Source organism: Sorex araneus, chromosome 1 (genome assembly GCF_027595985.1).
Source record: "Sorex araneus isolate mSorAra2 chromosome 1, mSorAra2.pri, whole genome shotgun sequence".
Lineage (NCBI taxonomy): Eukaryota > Metazoa > Chordata > Mammalia > Eulipotyphla > Soricidae > Sorex > Sorex araneus.
In genome coordinates this window covers 298,528,513-298,546,964 of record NC_073302.1, presented here as the reverse complement: position 1 = coordinate 298,546,964, position 18,452 = coordinate 298,528,513, and the positions used below count along the sequence as shown (strand labels likewise).

The 18,452-nt window shown below is 44.3% G+C and overlaps 1 protein-coding gene across 1 annotated transcript in view; it reads left to right on the top strand.

The window, feature by feature from the left end:
* Positions 1-18,452, top strand: part of NALF1 (NALCN channel auxiliary factor 1) — a 555,696-nt gene that overhangs the window by 178,776 nt on the left and 358,468 nt on the right. The window lies entirely within an intron of this gene.

Below are 18,452 nucleotides of genomic sequence, written 5' to 3'. Positions count from 1 at the left end.
TGGTATTTGCAACTCTACCATTTGTTTTGTTGGCCGTAACCAGTGGTGCTCGGGCTTACTCCTGGCTCTGTGCTCAAGGATCATTCCTTATGGTATTTGGGGGACCATATGGGGTACTGGGGATTGAATGCAGTTTGCCACTACAAAGCAAGTACTCTGCCCACTGTGCCTTCTTTCTGGCCGCCCAATTTTACTTGTTAATTACTCATTATCATTAAATTCCTCTCATAGTGACTAATGTGATATCTACAAATAGTAAGAAATAAAAATTCTTTTAATAATTTTTAGTAAATTAAGTGAACAGACTGGTTTGCATTGTCAATAAATTTGTTTGATTTGAAAATCTGGAAATTAGGTTTTCATTGATAATTTTTTTCTTATCACAAATGTCAGGTAACTTAATACATCTTTTAAGAAATATTAGCTCGTAAGGTTAAGAACAATGGGACTGGTTCCGTAGCTGGAGGTCTGCAGACTAACGAATAGCTACTCAGAGTCCAGTGACTACCCGGGAAGCTCTGTCATTAAAAATTGCAGTGATTGAATTCACAATTTCGAAAGTACTATTCAAATGCCAAATAGAAAGGAACAAAACAAGTTTCCATAGAGGCGCTAATTTTTCAATAACGGAAGTCCCCCATCACAGGATCAGTCTTGCCTCCTGCCATTCCAACACAGGTGCTAGCTAAGTGCTTCCAGAAAAGGGGGCAGAAGGTCTCTGGGGAGAAGTGCAGTGTCGGTCATTTACGTGGCAGTGGTGGTCTCTCGAGGTCAGTGTTTTCCAAACCAGACGGCGCTGGGACAGAGAAGGAGGGTGCCAGTCACGGGAGTGCCGAGGGGACCCATCTGATGAGAGAAAGGAGGAGAATTTAGAGTTTTAATGTTCTGACGTAGAACAATTTTACATAGCATACGTTTTTAAATGGCACTGGTTTTTAAAAATGATCGAAATAAGAGATTCAATTTATTTTTGTTTGTGGGTTAAGGAATAAACCCAAAGCTCAGTGTGAAGTAGAGCCGGGAGGAGTTTTGATACATGCTTGGAAACGTTCTGGCAGTTGAGGAGGCGCCGGGCACTTGCAGATTAGAAGCGGATGAAGCTGAGTATGGAGCGATCAGAAGCCGAGGGCGTGGTTCTCAGCAGCCAGGCTCAGCCTCATCTTCCCTGGGGAGGCAGAAACCTCCTCGGACAGGAGGAGAAACCAAGATGGCAAAAGTTAAGCATTGTAGCAGTACTGTCGCCCCTTTGTTCATAGATTTGCCCCAGTGGGCACCAGTAACGTCTCCATTGTGATACTTGTTGTTACTGTTTTTGGCATATGCCATGGGGAGCTTGCCAGGCTCTGCTGTGTGGGCAGGAGACTCTTAGTAGCTTGCCGGGCTCTCTGAGAGGGGTGAAGGAATCGAACCTGGGTCGGCCGCGTGCAAGGCAGACGCCCTACCCGCTGTGCTATCGCTCCAGTCCAGCAAAAGTCAGGAGGGTGGAGAATTTCACTGAATCACCAACACTCATTAATCTCATGAGGTTCATAACCTCTGAATGTCAAAGAAAGGAAAAACAGGATCACCCCTAAGTACTTCCTAATAAGGCCGCAGAACAAGGAAACCTTGCCGTCTTGGGAATGAAATGACCAACGATGTCAAGTGGCAGCTGAGGGTGTCAAGGAAGCCGGGGACCAGGGATGGAGTCATCAGAACATCACACACCTGTGAACAGAGGAAGGAGGAAGGACCTGTGCCAGGACGCTTTTCGGCTCCCCTGCACCTGAGAGGGTGCGCCCTCACGGAAGGAGCCGCTTTCCCACGCCCGCTCTGCCTGCCCGGGGGAGAGCTAGCTAGAGGGTCAGCAGCTCAGAGCTGAGTTTCTGCAGTGACAGAGAGATGGTGCAAGTGTGGATATTGGGAAAGCGGAAGGGAGAGCAGGTTGACGTGGACTCGGTTGAGAATGGGATTCCTTCCAAGCGTCCTTACTCCGGGCACCTGGGGGCCCCTCGCAGGCCCTGGTGACGCTTGGGACTCCGCTAAGTGAAGTGCCCACAGCTTCTAATCAGAGCCAAGAAGGCGTGGCCGTCTCACTGCAGTTCTCCCGGCGAACTTTTCTGTCTGGCGCCAGATGCGATGGGCACGTCTTTGTGCCACGTTCCACACAGAGCAACAGAAGGCGACTCAAGAACCTTCTCGGGCGCCTCTGGGGCTTGGTGGCTGTTTCACGCAGGTTTGGTGTGAGGCGTTGGCCGTCGTCAGGGGGCCTCCCGAGGAATGTGCACATAAAAAAATTCGATACATTCGTCGGGGCCTCGGACCAAGCCTGGAATTGAAAATGTGAATTTCCGAAGACTTTTTCCTATTTAATGATGAGCATAAAAATCAGCATGCCGGGGAGAGCACTGGCCTAGTGGGGAGGGCATTTGCCCTGCACGCAGCCGGCCCAGGGTCAACCCCAGCATCACATTGGGTCCCCCAAGCACTGCTGGGAGTGATGACTGAGTGCAGAGCTAGGAGTGGCCCCAGCACCACTGGGTGCTCGGCCCCAAACCAAAATAATAACACAGAACATCTGTGCACTCACATCTACAATTTAGAAACAAAACAGTCCACGATACTTTTTAATTAAGAGAACATAGTGGTCTGGAATTGCTGGAATCACCTTATGAGATATATTCTGAATATGGACTTTGAAGATTCACTGATAAAAAGATAGGTTGAAGCTTAAAGAAAAAAAAATGTGTTTTGAAATCTAAAGACACAACACAGTAAAATCTCTATAATAACTGAGATCAACAGAGCCTGTGTTCTCCTGGTCCACCTCCGTCTCCTCCTCCTTCTCCTCCTGTTTACCTCTTCTGTCTTCCTTCTCCTGTCCTCCTTCTCCATCTCGCTTCTTCCTCCTTCTCTCTCACCTCCTCCTCCTTTCTAAGCTTTGGAAACATGCTATTAAAGCTGAAGCAAAATCCCACTTCCTCCTCAATTATCTTCTGCTCTATTAATAATCTATTAATGCTCACCCTATTTGTAAAATTGCTATAATGTTCCCTCTGCAAAGTTAAAATTCCATCCTATTTAACTAATAGACAGTGTATTAGTTCCTAAATTCTTGTACCATTGAAGTCACAAGTGATGGGCAAGGGGTCAGCCTTCATATAAAGCCCACAATTCATAAGAACAAGAGGAAATTGCGGTGTTTGCTTTGAGCCAGGTATATAAAGGAGCCATGCTGGGGGTGGGAATCTGGTGGGTCGTACATCCAGAGAGAAGCAGAAATGGTTAGAGGGTCTTCACTCCATCATCGGCACTGGTGAAGGGTCCCTGGAAGAGCTGACTGTCGGGGCAAGAGAAGCCTCAGCTAGAGAGTGCTCGGAAGGGTTTGGTAACAGGAATGAGTTATCGAAGAGCACAGCTGAGCCTGTGTGCCGGGGACACGGGCACACAGTGTCCGAGAGACTCTCCACCTTCATTTGTGCATGGGGGCGGCATGCAGACACCCCAGCCAACTAACAACCACCAACCAGGGGGCAGCTTTGGTCTCGGGGGGATTTTCCAGATACAGAGGAACCAATAACCTCTGTGCCTGGTGTTTGGGGACAGACTCTGGAAGTTCTGTGTCATCTCCATGCCCCAGGGCAGACAAAAGAAGGGAGGAAAGAAGGGCAGGGGCGGGTGAGGGGAGAGAAAGGAGGAGAAGAGACAGGAAAAAGTGGGGGGGAGAGACAGACAGACAGACAGAGATAAATAAATAGAGAGAGATGTGATTTCATTTTCAGCCCGATGTTTCATTCTGTTGCCCCACCGTGCTCAGGAGGAAGTGCTCTGAATAACATATGGAGGAGATTTGGGGGTGCCTTGATGATATTCTGCTTCTCCTCCTAGTAGCACAGTAAACTCTCCTCCACTGGCTTCTGGTTTCCCTCCTCCTGATCTCTGGGGCCTCCTTGGCTGGTAGCAACCCCCTAGCCAGCAGCCGAGACCCCTTGGGCCATTCCCGGTAGTCAAGTGGTAAGGCTTCCTCAGGGGGGCAAGCAGCCAGAGAAGGAGATGTGGGAACCAGGAGGGACTGGCTCAGTGCTTGAAAACGGGCACTCAGGGTTGAGGGGCTCGCTTGCAGGACGCCTTCCCAGGCCCTATATCCAGCACCACATCTGGGCCCCAGCACAGCCAGGAATCAGGAGTGATTCCCTGAGCACAGGCTCAGGAGTAAGCCCCCATCACTTCTGGGTGAGGGCCCCTGAACTGGAAAGCACTGTAGCACTGTCATCCAGTTGTTAATCGATTTGCTCGAGCGGGCACCAGTAACGTCTCCATTGTGAGACTTGTTGTTACTGTTTTTGGCATATTGAATACGCCAGGGGTAGCTTTCCAGGCTCTGCCATGCAGGTGGGATACTCTCGGTAGCTTGACGGGCTTTCCGAGAGGGACAGAGGAATCGAACCCGGGTTGGCCGCATGCAAAGCAAATGCCCTACCTGCTGTGCTACTGCTCCAGTCCCTGAACTGGAAAAATAAATAAGATTCCTTTCTGGGACTCACCTTCATTTCCAATGCCCTTTTTTTGTGTTTGGATGCTGATGCAAGAGAGTAATAAGAGGCAAATAAGTCTGATCTTGAAAACACATAAAGGCAGCTTCATTTCCCTGTGTGTTGATGGCACAGAGAGATATTTTCAGGATGCAAATGCAGGTAATTGAGAACCCAAGTGAGCCAGCAAGAGAGGGAGTCCAGGTGCTTAATTTCTGTTAGCTGAAGTCTAGTTGTAAATCATCATCAATATTATTGTTTATGGATAGCAATACTTATTTTCTATCAAATGTATTTGCTAAATCCTACATCGTGTATCTCCAAATGTTCCATTGCTACTTGCATCCCTCTCGAGTTAGATGTAAAGGTGGAAACCAAAATAGAAAGCTGTAGGGTTGCTTCTATACATATATGCAATAACCTTGCAATTTAAATGCATTTAACTGGTATAATCTAAGAGATACTATGCAAATGAAATACATTTCTGGAACAACATTGGTCCTCTAAGTGGATATTCAAATTGTGCATATCTAAGTAAGTCTCATTTATTTAAAAGACGCAGGCAAAATTGCCTGAATTTTTCAAATTATTATCTCAAAAGTTAATGAATGACAGGAAAACATGATGAGGAAGTTAAATGAAATAAGTGAGATTAAGTATCATATTTAAGGTTTTGGAACTCTTTTACCTTAACGTTGTCAAATGTGCTTATATATTTAACACAAAAAAAGTAATTTCTGAAAAATGTGCTTAGATCAAGTAAATAGCTTATTTTTCAACATAAAACATTAGGCTTGACCAAGAAATGACGTTTTAATCATACTCCGACTGCTCTGATTTCCAGTGATCTTTATTTTCATTTTGGTGTCATTGCCTTACTGCATTTGGCTGCAAATCTTCTGCCGGAGTTTGCGGTTAGAGATCACCTGTCAGTGACTGGGCCGCTGCACCCTGGTGCTGAAGTCTTTGCAGGGATGAATATTGGATCCATTTCTCATCACCTGTGCTTTTGTCTTGTCGCTCTGATCTCAATCTCATCTCGACTCCCACACAGGTATCCACTGAGCAGCAGAATTAATGATCACCTAGTCCACGTCAAGAGTACTTTGGAATATATGCAAAAGGTTCGTACATTTAAAAGAAATAGTACTTATTTCACCCAACACACTGGCTTTCAGAGAGATAGCAACTGAGAATTAGGGAGACAAAGGTTACCCAAATTATATGGTGTTAAGTATTTAACTCAGAAAAATGTTGATTTTTTTCTTTATTTTTCTTATTCAACAAAGTCAGGAACATAGATACATTTTTTTTTATAATGGCTCACATTTGCTTCAGAAAAATTATGAAATGAAGCTAGAAAAACACATACTGGTGAATTATTCTAAATGATATGTTTTTTATGGCTAGAAATGAACTAAGACAATTACTAACAGCATGGGTAAGTCACAATTTAAGGAGTTCTAAGAGAAAGATAGTACAGCGGTTAAGTTGCTTGCCTTTGCATGTGGCCGACTTCAGTTTTCTCCCCTGAGCTCCGCCAGAGTGGTCCTTGAGCACAGAGCCAGAAGTAAACACACACACACACACACACACACACACACACACACACACACACACACACACACACACACACAGAGGCACGCATTCATGCGCGCACGCACTTTTGTACAGGAGTTCCATTTTCTTACACATTACAGTGACGTTCTTACTTCCAGTCTGGAATCCAAGAGGCTAAGATCCCTTCAACTTCAATCCTCTTGACTGAGATGCAGCTGATACCCAGTTGGAAGAAGTCATGAAGGGAATAAGCAAATGCGATGAACAGTGCTAGCATTCACTCAAGACATCAAATGAGCAAGTTGGTTTTCTTTTCCAGTTTGAAAGAGTAATCAATTGTGCTTCAAGGACACATCCTTGATCGACAATACAAGCGTGATAAACTCACTGAGATAAGGGTGAACAAGCAGTGGGAATGAAGAGATAGTCCAGCAGTCAAGGCATCTGCCTTCTGAACAGCCAGCCTGGGTGCAATCCCTGAGCACCACCAGGAGTGATTCCTGAGCACAAAACCAGAAATAAGTCCTCCCCCACAAACAAGCAAATCGACAGAAACTTAAGCAGGAGCAGGAGAGAGATGGGGAATGAGACATTCTCCTGGATGTCCCCAGGGACCTGCCTCAAAAATCCAACCCTGAAATAACAAAAAAGAAATACAAAGTCTTTGCAAATTTGAAGATTCTGCCTATGCATAGAATTTTTTAGGGAATTAAAAATTCCAAAGGCATTTACCAATTTAATGATATGGAAAATAAGATTATTATTTTCCTACTTGATACCTCATTGCTTCTTATGTGCTTCCACCTGTATATTATATTATGAAATAGTTTGAATCTGGGTAAGTTTGTTTGGGGAGCAAGAGTTACTCCCCAGACTGAAAAGTAATAAAGTATTCTGCATTAGGACTCACGCATATTTTCAGTGAAACATTTCCAGATCATTTCCAGAATAAGTTAGGAACTGCACTTGTAGCACTGTTGTCCCATTGTTTATTGATTTGCTCGAGTGGGCACCAGTAATGTCTCTATCGTGAGACTTGTTGTTACTGTTTTTTGGCATATTGAATAACGCCACGGGGAGCTTGCCAGTCTCTGCCCTGTAGGTGGGATACTCTCATTAGCTTGCCGGGCTCTCTGAGAGGGGTGGAGGAATCAAACCAGGAATCAAACATGCAAGGCAAATGCCCTACCCACTGTGCTATAGCTTCAGTTAAACATAATAAAGATATTTTTAGAGGTAATCACACCTTTATATGTAAGACAGAAAAAAGTCAATGGTTGAGATCCTGCTAGGGTCTTAATTCATTAAAACTGGCAACTTTGAGTTTATTATTAGCTTTGATATACTCAACAAAATTAATCTCCATAGTCCATCTCCTCTGACAGAGGACGGAAAAATAATTCTGTTCTTCTTCTTTCTATCTTTACTCTTATTTGAAAGAGCTGGAGCCGAGTGCCTGAAACTAGGCAATCTTCAAATACACATGATAAAATGCAGCACTGGGAAATTGATTTTAAGGAAGCCCACATAATAAACTGATGTTTCAGCTATTTTTGAATTGCCGCTCCATTTTTTCAATTGATAAACTGTTCCATTGAGTTGACTAGGTTTTCAACCTTATGGATAACTGCATTCATGGAATGTGTTATTATTTTAATTAAATGTAAAATCACCGGGCTGTCATATGTAGACTCTGTTTCAGAATCACACGCACACATACATACCCCACAGATGGAGAGAGACTGCGGCAGGAAGTCTGAGGGGAGCCAATCCATCATCTGAGAATCAAAATACTCATTTTCAGATACATTTGTATTTTCAACTGTAATATAGATTGCATGCAAATTATAACAGAAATTGCATTTATATTTGTATTTTTAGATACCCTTTCAAATAAGAGCATGGGGAATTGAGCTTGGTGACCTGACTTTGGTATTTTGTCACTGGAATATCCAAGTAGTGAAATGTTTGATAGCATCAGCTCTGGTCAACCTCAGGGCTGGCGAGGGTTTATTTGGGCAGTTAGAGGATAGAAGCGGGGCCTGCCCTGACCCTTGGTGCCTCGGGGAGGGCGTTTGCTGCATCCCCTGAGGTCCCTAAGGCAGCCAGGCCAGGGGTGAACTGGACACGGAGCCAGGAGGAGTCCCTGAGCTTGGCCCGGCCTGGCCCCCAAATCAAACACATTACAAGCCCAAAGTGCTATGGAATGACCCTGGGCAAGTCCCCTACTCGCCGTCCGGGTGCATCATGGAGGAGATGACACCTTCGTCTCTTCTTTCATGAAGCTTGGGTAAAGAAATGAATATAAACGCTTTCCGTAGCAAATGCTCCTGTTTGGGTAGTCGCTGCTGCATTGTGAGACTCGAGAGTAACCACCAGGGGGCGCAGCCTCATCGCACTCTCCCCTGGGTCGGTTCCTGCCTGGGGGGCTGCCCCTGAAGGCGCTTCCTTTGCGCTCATTGGCATCGGCCTGGCAGCCTGCAGGAGCAGAGGTCTCCTGGGTTCAGGAGCGTTGACTCCACAGACAACGCAACCCTGGGGACTCCCCCTCCCCCCCACCCCCCTCTGCTTTGTTATGTTGAGGGGTGGGGGTTGCGGAACTGGGGGGGCTGCTCAGAGTTCACCCCAAGGTCACCCGGAGCAGGGTAGGGGACCGAATGCCTTCCCAGTAGAATTTGCCTGCAGGGGGAAAGCTAGCCCCTTCCCAAGGGCCTCGTTTTTAAGACTGGGGATGGGAGGTGGGGGAATGTCTGCAGAACAAATTTAATTTCTTTAACATTTGCAGTCACTTATCAAGGATTATTTTTACTTTACTTGAGGTTGGATTTTGGTTTTATTTATTTATTTATTTATTTATTGCTTTTTGGGTCACACCCATTGATGCACAGGGGTTCCTCCTGGCTCTGCACTCAGGAATTATTCCTGGCGGTGCTTTTGGGGGGACCCTATGGGATGCTGGGAATCGAAGATGAGCCGGCCACATGCTAGGCAAGCGCCCTCCCTGCTGTGCTATCACTCCAGCCCCAGGATTTTGATTTTAAAGGACAACTTGAGGGGTGAGGTCTGGTGTGTGCCTCTTACAGGATATAACGTGTTATCAAACACAAATTTTCCTAAGACATAGTCAGGTGTTTTTTTTTTTCAGAGTTAGAATGTAGAAAAGTTTATTGGAATATAGAAGAGAAAGGAAAAGTCACTTTCCATGCTGGGAGGAGTTTAGTATACGACTAAGCATACGACATACCTTTCTAAATGAGTCTCTGAGAAAGGGTTGTATTTCTTATACCATTTCCATCATATTGTAATTAATTTGTTCTGTTTTAACTATGATTGATGACTCTATGTCTTATAACCATATCTTATGGTTATTTTAACATGGCCTGGCTTAGAAATTATTTTCTTCAATGATAAATTTAGTTTTTGTTCTCCTATGCTCCTTGGTGAGAGATTTTGTTTGCACTTTAAAAGAATTGTGCAAAGGTAAAGTGTTGAGTAAATATGCCTCCAAGGTGGAAAGGAGTTGCTATCAAGTAGATACTGTAACCCAGGACTCAAATTGGAAACACTTGACACAGGAAAACATCACCCAGATCATTTTAAATAAAAATGTGACTCTGGAGAAAAGGCAGGCATGGCAGTCGGCATTAGGAGTTTGAAAGTCCCTGTATGCAGTCTGGGAGAAACTGATGCGGCAGTCGGAGTAATGCCTCCCTGCAGGAAGCCAGGATGCGAGAGTGTGTGTGTGTGTGTGTGTGTGTGTGTGTGTGTGTGTGTGTGTGTGTGTGTGTCCATTTATGTAAGGTGTATTGCTCATCAGAGAAGAGCAGAGTAACCTTTCAAAATGTTCTTGTGGAAGCTAAACAATCCTTGGTATATTCATGGTTTCCCCGGATTTCATCTCTAGATTCAAGCTACCAAAACTCCTCGGTGGGGATCAGTACATACCAGCAGTGGAAATGCAACATTTCCTATGTGGGATGAAAAGGAAAGTAACAAAGTGAACTCAGTAGTACAGTCTAGAGAAATATTTTTACTGCTTTCAATCAGTGCTGTGATCAGCCTGAAAAACAAGGCAGAGACTGGAAGAAATATTCACAAAACACATGCGTGATGAGGACTACTAGCCAAATAGGCCAAGAAGTCTGGTCTAAGAAAAAATAAATCAACGGGGCCTTGGCCCAGTACAGCGGGTAGGCACTTGCCTCCCCAGACCCCAAACTCCCACGGTCCCAGGTGTTGGCCAGGACACGGGAGAGAGGAGACTCCCACGGCGTGGTTGCCCCGGGAGATGCAAACAGGGCACCGCCACCTGGAATACAGTCTGGCAGGTTCCGCAAAATGAGCCGGACCCCTGCCACACCACCCGAGTCTGTGCTGCCTGGCACCCTGAAGCAAATTCATTAACAAGTCTCTATACCCAGAATCCTGCGGGCTGACAGAGGCTTTCATAACTGTCAGTACGTGGGTGTCTTATAGCCTATTTGTAGGTAAATAAGACCAAGTACATCCATCCTAGGCAATATACTTAGTGCTGGGGAGAGTGTGAACCAAAAGGGCAGGAGAAGAATATGTAGTGCTGCTGAAAGGGAAGGAAGTTCTTCTGAAAAGCCTACCTGTGGCTGGGTTCCCATCATGGCACTTTCTAGAAAAGATTCCACTACAGGCACAGGGAGAAAGATGTGTGGCTGGCTGCGCTAGAGGCAGGTCCCATGGAGTAGGGAAATGGTCCTGTATGATGCTGATGCCGTGTCCGTGACAACATGCACTACAAAAAGCCCATGGGCCTACAATGCAGAGTAAGTCCTGGCGCAAACAAAAAGCTCTAAGGGATAATACTGTGTCCTCCTCATCCATTGATTGTCAGTGGGCTAATGACTTGTGTCCTAATGGCAAATCCTTCGATGGAAAAGAAAACGGGATCCTCAGTTACTCAATTGTTGAGTAAGCTGTAAATAATTTTTATTTTTCATTTATTTATTTTTTCGTAAATAATTTTTAAAGTAAATGATTTTTCATTCTTAATTTTGGGCCACACCCGGTTGTGTTCAGGGCTTACTCCTGGCTCTGTGGAAAGGGAGCACTCCTGAGGGTGCTCAGGGGAGCATATATAGCGCCAGGGATCCAACCTAGGTTGGCTGCTTGCAAAGCAAGTGCCCTGCCCCGTGTTCTCTCTCCAACCCTGAAGTATATATTAATTTTTAAATGCTAGTTATATTTATAGTGAACAGCATGATATTACATATAATTTACATCACCTAATTTAGAAACTTATATTCCATAAACGGATGTGTCTTGCAAAGGCGGCTTAATTAATCCTTTGACCCTTTTGCCTTTTTGTTATTTTCATTGAGCAATATGTTTTGATGATCATATTACACAAATCAAACTCTCAACCTTTAAAATGATTCCCTGGATACATTTTGCATCATTTATTTAAGTAGTTGCTACAATGGAGTTTAAGGCTATTCCCAAGCTTTCCATTTTGGGGGGGCGTACCCCAGCAGTGCCTGGGGCTACCCTAGAGGGCAGTGTTGTGTGAAGGGGCCAGAGCTTCCTTAGTATGCCTTTGTGAACTCCGGCCCTTTCAATCACTTCCTTTGCCTTCAATGTTCCCAGCTTTTAACAAAGTCAAATAAGCTTTTGACTATGTTCCCCTCTCCGCCAGCAGATACATGAATATAGACATATAGAAATATTTCTGCTACACCTATGTTATCATCAAGCATTATTAGATTCAAGGGTATCATCAGACTGATAAGCAGAATTTTTATTTTGTATTTAGAGAAAAATGTTATTATATGCGTTACATTAATAGAGAAATGATGCAAAGAAAATGAAAACTAATTTGCTCTACAATTAGATGTTGGGCAATCTTCTAAGACATCTGATCAATAAATCATTAGATATTTTAACTGTGGCGAGGGTTATGCAAGATGAAAAGCAGCAGAAGAGCAGGGATGAAAATCTCTTTGAATAATTTAAGGAAATGTCATCTCTGTGGGGGCGGAGCCTGGAGGGCAGCCCTGGAATCCCCTGGGTGGCCTTGGAAACTCCCCTGGCTTCGACTTTAGAACTTGGAATGCTTTATCCCTGTCTGTTCCTTTCTTCCCTCTCCGCCCCGAGGCGCAGGCAGGTATCCGGGAAGAGAAAGAACACGGTTGGGACTGTTTTCCATCTGCCCAATGAAATCACGCCCAGTGGTGGCGAATAGCTTGCAGCTGACCGGGGTTCCCACAGAGAACAACTGAAAACATCAGGAAAAATTTGCCTAAAGAGATCTGACTTCTTGGGGCTGGAGTGATAGCACAGCGGGGAGGGCGTTTGCCTTGCACGCGGCTGACCCGGGTTCAAATCTCAGCATCCCATATGGTCCCCTGAGCACTGCCAGGGGTGATTCCTGAGTGCATGAGCCAGGAGTGACCCCTGTGCTTTGCTGGGTGTGACCCAAAAAGCAAAAAAAAAAATCTGACTTCTCAGACAGCAGCCAGAGTGGGGAGGGAGGACCTTGATGTCCCCTGAGCTTGCTGTTCTACTTCTTCTGGTGGGCGGGGAGGGGGCTCCGCGGAGGAGGCAGCGCCCAGTGGCAGAGAGGCCAGAGTGCCTCCTGCAGTTCTGGGAACCTGGAGACAGACCTTAGAGCCCTGCTGTGCCTGGAGGTCGGGGTGAGGACGCCGAGGAGCACAGGAGGGAGGAGGGGAGGACTCAGGACACTGGGCGTTCTGCTGAGTCCGCTGTGCAGGGAAAGGGCCTCGAAGTCAAGCGCGAAGCAAGTGGACAGTGGGCCTCCCCTGCCCTCTCAGGGTTGGGACAGACAAGCCAGCGTTCAGCGCTTGCTGAGGGAGAGGAGGGGCAGGGAGCGACCAGACTCGTCCGCGTCCAAAGGAGGCTCTGGAACAGGAGACAACCTCAATGGGCAGAATGATTCAGTTACGTAATGTGACAGACAGAAACACAACTTAGCCGTAGAAGCTGTTAAAGTAAATGAAACATAGAGGATTAAAGCATTGTCCTCGACAACTACCACCAAATTGGATAAAATATGCAACTAAGCACTCAAATAGCATTAAATATACATTCAAATAAATGCAACTTAAGGATAGGAAAGTTTGAAAATAAGGAAACAGGGTAAGTGTATCATAAATTAAAATTTCAAGCAAAATAAATAAACCCCTTGTTTAGCTATTGTATCAAATAAAAATAGATTATATAAATAATATAAAATCTTGCAGAAAATGTAACAATTATAAATATGCTTCTAATAAATATTTTAGTTTCAACAGGTAAAAGTAAACTGAGAGGAAAGAAATAACTTCAGAATTATAGGAGAAAAAAATCCTTACTTGTTTCAGAAACATAGCACTAGAGCACTATCAGACCGTCCTTGATTGATTTGCTCAAGTGGGCACCAGTAACGTCTCCATTGTGAGAGACATTTTACTATTTTACTGTTTTTGGCATATCAAATACGACATGGGGAGCTTGCCAGGCTCAGCTGTGTGGGCGGGATATTCTCAGTAGCTTGCCGGGCTCTCTGAGAGGGACAAAGGAATGGAACCCTGGTTGGCCATGTGCAAGGCAAACACCCTACCCGCTGTGCTATCACTTCAGTCCTATCTACAGTTCAAAAAAAAAACCCAAAAAGTCAAAATTTTTCTGTGCAAATGGGCTGGAGACATAGTACAGTGGGGGAATGTTTGTCTTGCAAGCAGAAAAACCAGATTTGACGACTGGCATCCCATAGGGTTCCCTGTGCACCATCAGGAGTGAACAAGTATATCCAGGTGTGCCCCCCACTAAAAACAAAAAAACTGCTAAGAATGAATTAACTGAAATAAATGGATTAAGGCGAGGGAGCCAAAGTGACCTTATATTGCGCCATGGGAGGGCTCAGATATGCACTGAAGTGTGTAGGTTACTTCCTGCTAAGATTGCACCCTTGGTTGCATGACCCCCTGAGGTCCAACACACCCTGATGCACCACCCCCTCTGCCACCAGGCTCTGTAGAGCCTTCAGAAACATAGAGGAAAAAAATAAAAAAAATCAGTAGGATTTTGAGTTTTTGAGTGTCATTATTAACCACCTTGATTTAATTTACACTATCACCAATAATGTATCTTTTTCTTGGAAGTGCCCATAAAAGTTATACAAAATTTGATCATAAGCTATACTGCAAAACAAGTCGCAGCCACTTGTTGATTTATTTCTTTTGGTGTATAAACATTTTAAATGATTATAAAGATGACATATCTGAGCTAATAGAATGCTCCATTTTGAAGAACCCTCATATTCATAGACACACATTACTAAAAGAGAAAGGTAGACAATCACTGACATTATTCATCTCAGAAGTCAGAGAGAAATGAACACATTCAAAGAAAATGGAAGATGACATTAGAGCTGACATTAGTTAAATAGAAGTATAAAGTGACTATATCTAAGCAAAATAAAGTCTTTGATATATTAATAGAATTGACAGGTGTTTGGCAAATCTGGTGAAGATCTCTAATTGTGGAAAATATTATCAAAATGGAAAGGAAAAGGATTACAACCAATCCTCTGATATTTCAGAGCACTAGGAAGTTTTCCAAAAATGGTCATGATGACATTGGAAAGTTGGAAAGAAACTTGTAATATGCATCCAAAGACACACACATTTCTCACGAGCACGAGAGCTACTCCTAATAGTCCCAAATATAAAAGACCAAATACCAATCAATGCTAAACACGGACAAGTGAACTGGTCATGAATATGGTTGAATAAATCAACAAGAGTGAATGATCGCTTGCTGTGGGCAGTGACAGGAGATACTACACCAGGTAGCACAGAAAAGATGATTCCACCTCTGTAAATTTCAAACAAAGGTGTGTGGGTGCTTTTTGGGGGGATGACTGGATCACAGAGAAGTGGAATTCAGCCTCTACTGGTACTGAGATTTGACCCCGTGCGTTGCTGGATGAACTCTTGGTTCGGACCTGTCTTGAAAATGCTCCTCAGCTCTTGTGCATCAGCTCATCTGAGGACTTCCGTTGGGATGCAGATTCTTATCCTATTGCTCCAGGCCAATGTGAATTTCTAGCAAGTTCCCAGGGCACCTGGATTGGAGCCTCACCCTGGGTTTTCAGTACTGTGTTTCACACCTGGTTCAACCTGGCCACTGGTGCCGCATCTCAATGGGAGAGATTTTCAGACTGAACCTGTGTGGCTTTCGGCCTGGATTTAGGCACTGAGGTTTGAAGCTGCCTCTAATGGCCGAATGCAGAGACTTGAGAAGTGATTCAGTCCTTGCTGACATGCAGGGGTGCTGGCCTTCAGCAAAACCATCACCCAGCAACCTGTAGGACTGAGGTGGAGGGCCAGGCAGAGCCGACAGTCTGATGCCTTCCGGTCCTTGAGAAATAGCAACCTGTGTCTGCAGAGAAATGGAAGAACAACCAAACAGTGAAGAATTCAGGAGTGCCTGCCAGCCTGTGCCTTAATGCCTCTCTTTTGAAACTGAGCAGTGGTCACTGCCTGTGGCTGCCACGACATAGTTCAGTATCTTCCAAAAATATTTCCTTTCTAAGTTAGCTTTCTCAAAAAATTTTTGCTAGTTGCAATTAAGTGACTCTTGGCTAATCACCAATCAAGTTAAGGTCCAGAGTCTGGAAGTCCCACTGTTAATTGAATTATAAATGTATGCACACTCTTACATATTCTTCATAGAAATAAACTTTAAAAAGATCTCTGCTAAAAAAAAAGAAAAACAGGAAGGTGGAAGCTTGTAGGAGGAAGGATGCTAAGAAAAGAGGCAGTGACATATTTTCTGGGGACACCTGATTCTTTTCATCTTGAGGGTGAGTCTCCGCCTTGCTGGAGCGTTGTCAATGAGTGTAGGTAAAAGTTTCATGATGCACACAGGAGGAGTATAAAAAACCTGCCTGGCAATTTAATCTGGTGCCTAAATTCTCGTTATTCTCACACGGAAGAGCCTGACAAGCTCCCCGTGGCATATTTGATATGCCAAATACAGTAACAATGGCAGGTCTCATTCCCCTGACCCTGGAAGAGCCTCCAATCTTTGGGAAAGACGAGTAAGGAGAGGCTGCTAAAATCTCAGGGATGGGACAAATGGAGACGTTACTGGTGCCCGATCGAGCAAATCGATAAAAAGTGGGATGTCAGTGAGTGATACAGTGATTCTCGTGCTAGGAGGGAAATCACACACCCCAGTTCTCTAAGGAACTGTGTCAATGCCACTGTCGGAGGGCCCCCCTGGAGAATGAAAACGGTAGTCAGAGGGGCCCCGGTGATAGCACAGCGTGGAAGCACTTGCATTGCGTGTGGCTGACCTGGTTGGATCCCAGCATCCCATGTGGACCCTGTGCCCACTGAATCATCCCTGAGTGCAGAGCCGGGAGTCAGCCCTGACTCAGCGGGGTGTGGCCCCCAAACTAATGCCAGAGATTCTGCTCTGTCAACTAATTCATATTTTAAGTTCACAGAACAGATGTTCTTTGTGCACATAATATGTTTTTATAGCACTGATGCATGAAAAGCAGTGGAGAAAATGCTGCACCCTTTGAATTCTTTTAGTTTAAATAATATAGGTATGGGGCTGGAAAGATAATACAGTGCGTAAGGCACTTGTCTTGCAAGTGGCTCACCTTGATTTTACCCCTGGCATCACATTCGTTCTCCCAGCGTTTCCCGGCATGAACTCTAAATGCAGAGCCAGGAGCAAGCTCTGAGCATCCCTGGTTGTCCCCCAAGCCCAAACAAAATAAAATGGAATAAGGCCCTGTGTTTGCAATGGTGTTGACTTTTATGATTTTGGCATAAACAGTCACAGTTACCTCCTCCACACCAAAGTGCCAAATACTACTCCCTGCCCCGCACATCTGCACATCTCTGTCTTTTGAGGGTCTTCCCAAGGAGTATTTCCCACCTACGGATCATCTTCTCGGTGCTGGAGAAATGGGCAAGAACTAAGGGCTTAGAGCCTGGTTGTCCCTCGTCCAATGGCAGCTTGCCCTCTTTCTGGTGTGGTGTGTGAGCCTGGGTTTCGTCTCTGCATCTGCAAACTGGGTTATACTGGAGGTGTCCCCCTCTCTCGGTGACAGAAAGAAAGGTTTCGTACCCAGGACTTGGAGTAGCTCTCTGCCTAAAATGGTGGACAGTCAGTTTTAGTTCTTACTGAGCTGATTCCATTACCATTACTTTTGTGCCCTGTTGCGTAGTGTTGTTTTTTCCAGGGAGAGTCTTGACTCTTCAAAGTCAGCCTTTATTCTGTTAAACACTTCTCATATTATTACATGGCTCCGTACTTAAGGTATAGGGTAAATGTTATAACTTGTTTCCATTTGGGGGCTGTTCATCAGTTTTTGCCTTTAAGTCTTGCACAAGGTAGAATGACCATATCAGATTTCACTAAGTCCTTCTTAGGAGAATATTCATGTTAAGGAAGCCTTCAGGGATGATTATCTTGAGTATTTATACAAATACAGTTTCTTATTAATAAGTATTTAGATGATGGCTCAGAATAAATTCTGAGAAATACCTGACCAATATACACATGCTTTTTTATTAATCACAGATATCATAAAGTAAGATTAACGTGAAATGAGTGTAAGAGCCTGTCAGTGCTGCCAGGAAAGCTAAAATAGTTTGAATACATTGCTACATTATATAGAAAAATAGTACTACATCAAAAGTCAGAGAGAGACTTAATGAACTGAGTCATGCCCTGTGTGTGTGGGGGGTGGGGTAGAGGGGGCTAGTTCAATCTCAGCTTGTCATGGTCCCCCACGCTCTTTTCCTGCTCCTGGGAGCAACCCCCTCGCCCAGAGATGGCAGTTGACACCGAATATCACTAGGCAACCCCCCAGGTATAAAATGGAGCCAAGTAAGCTGATACATTAAATAATATTTAAAATTATATTCTAAAATCCTCTACGTTGACTTCTTAAATCCGAAATATATTTGCCTCACAGCATAAACAAGCCATGTTCTCATCAATTTTGCTGTAAGCTGTGCCATCCAGAACAGGTTCTGACTTTTATTTTGTTCCTCTAACTAATGCCTTGGTGCTTCTTGGTGAGACATTGAATTTGTTTATGACCTTCAGTACTGTTGTAAACTCGTTTTCTCCTTCTTGGCAGAAGAACCTTCTAATTAGAATTTTAAATGATTTCCTTTTCACTTATGAAGGCAATGCCATAATAACAAGAAGGCAAAAATAAATTATAAATATTTAAAGCCATAAATGATTATAATCCTTTTGAATATATGATTTTTCCCATTATCTTATCAGGTGTTTGCTTGGATAATGTTTGATTATAAAGATTGGTTTAAAATAGCCAAGATAAAAGCTGAATGATACCTCCCAAATATTTTTACGTTC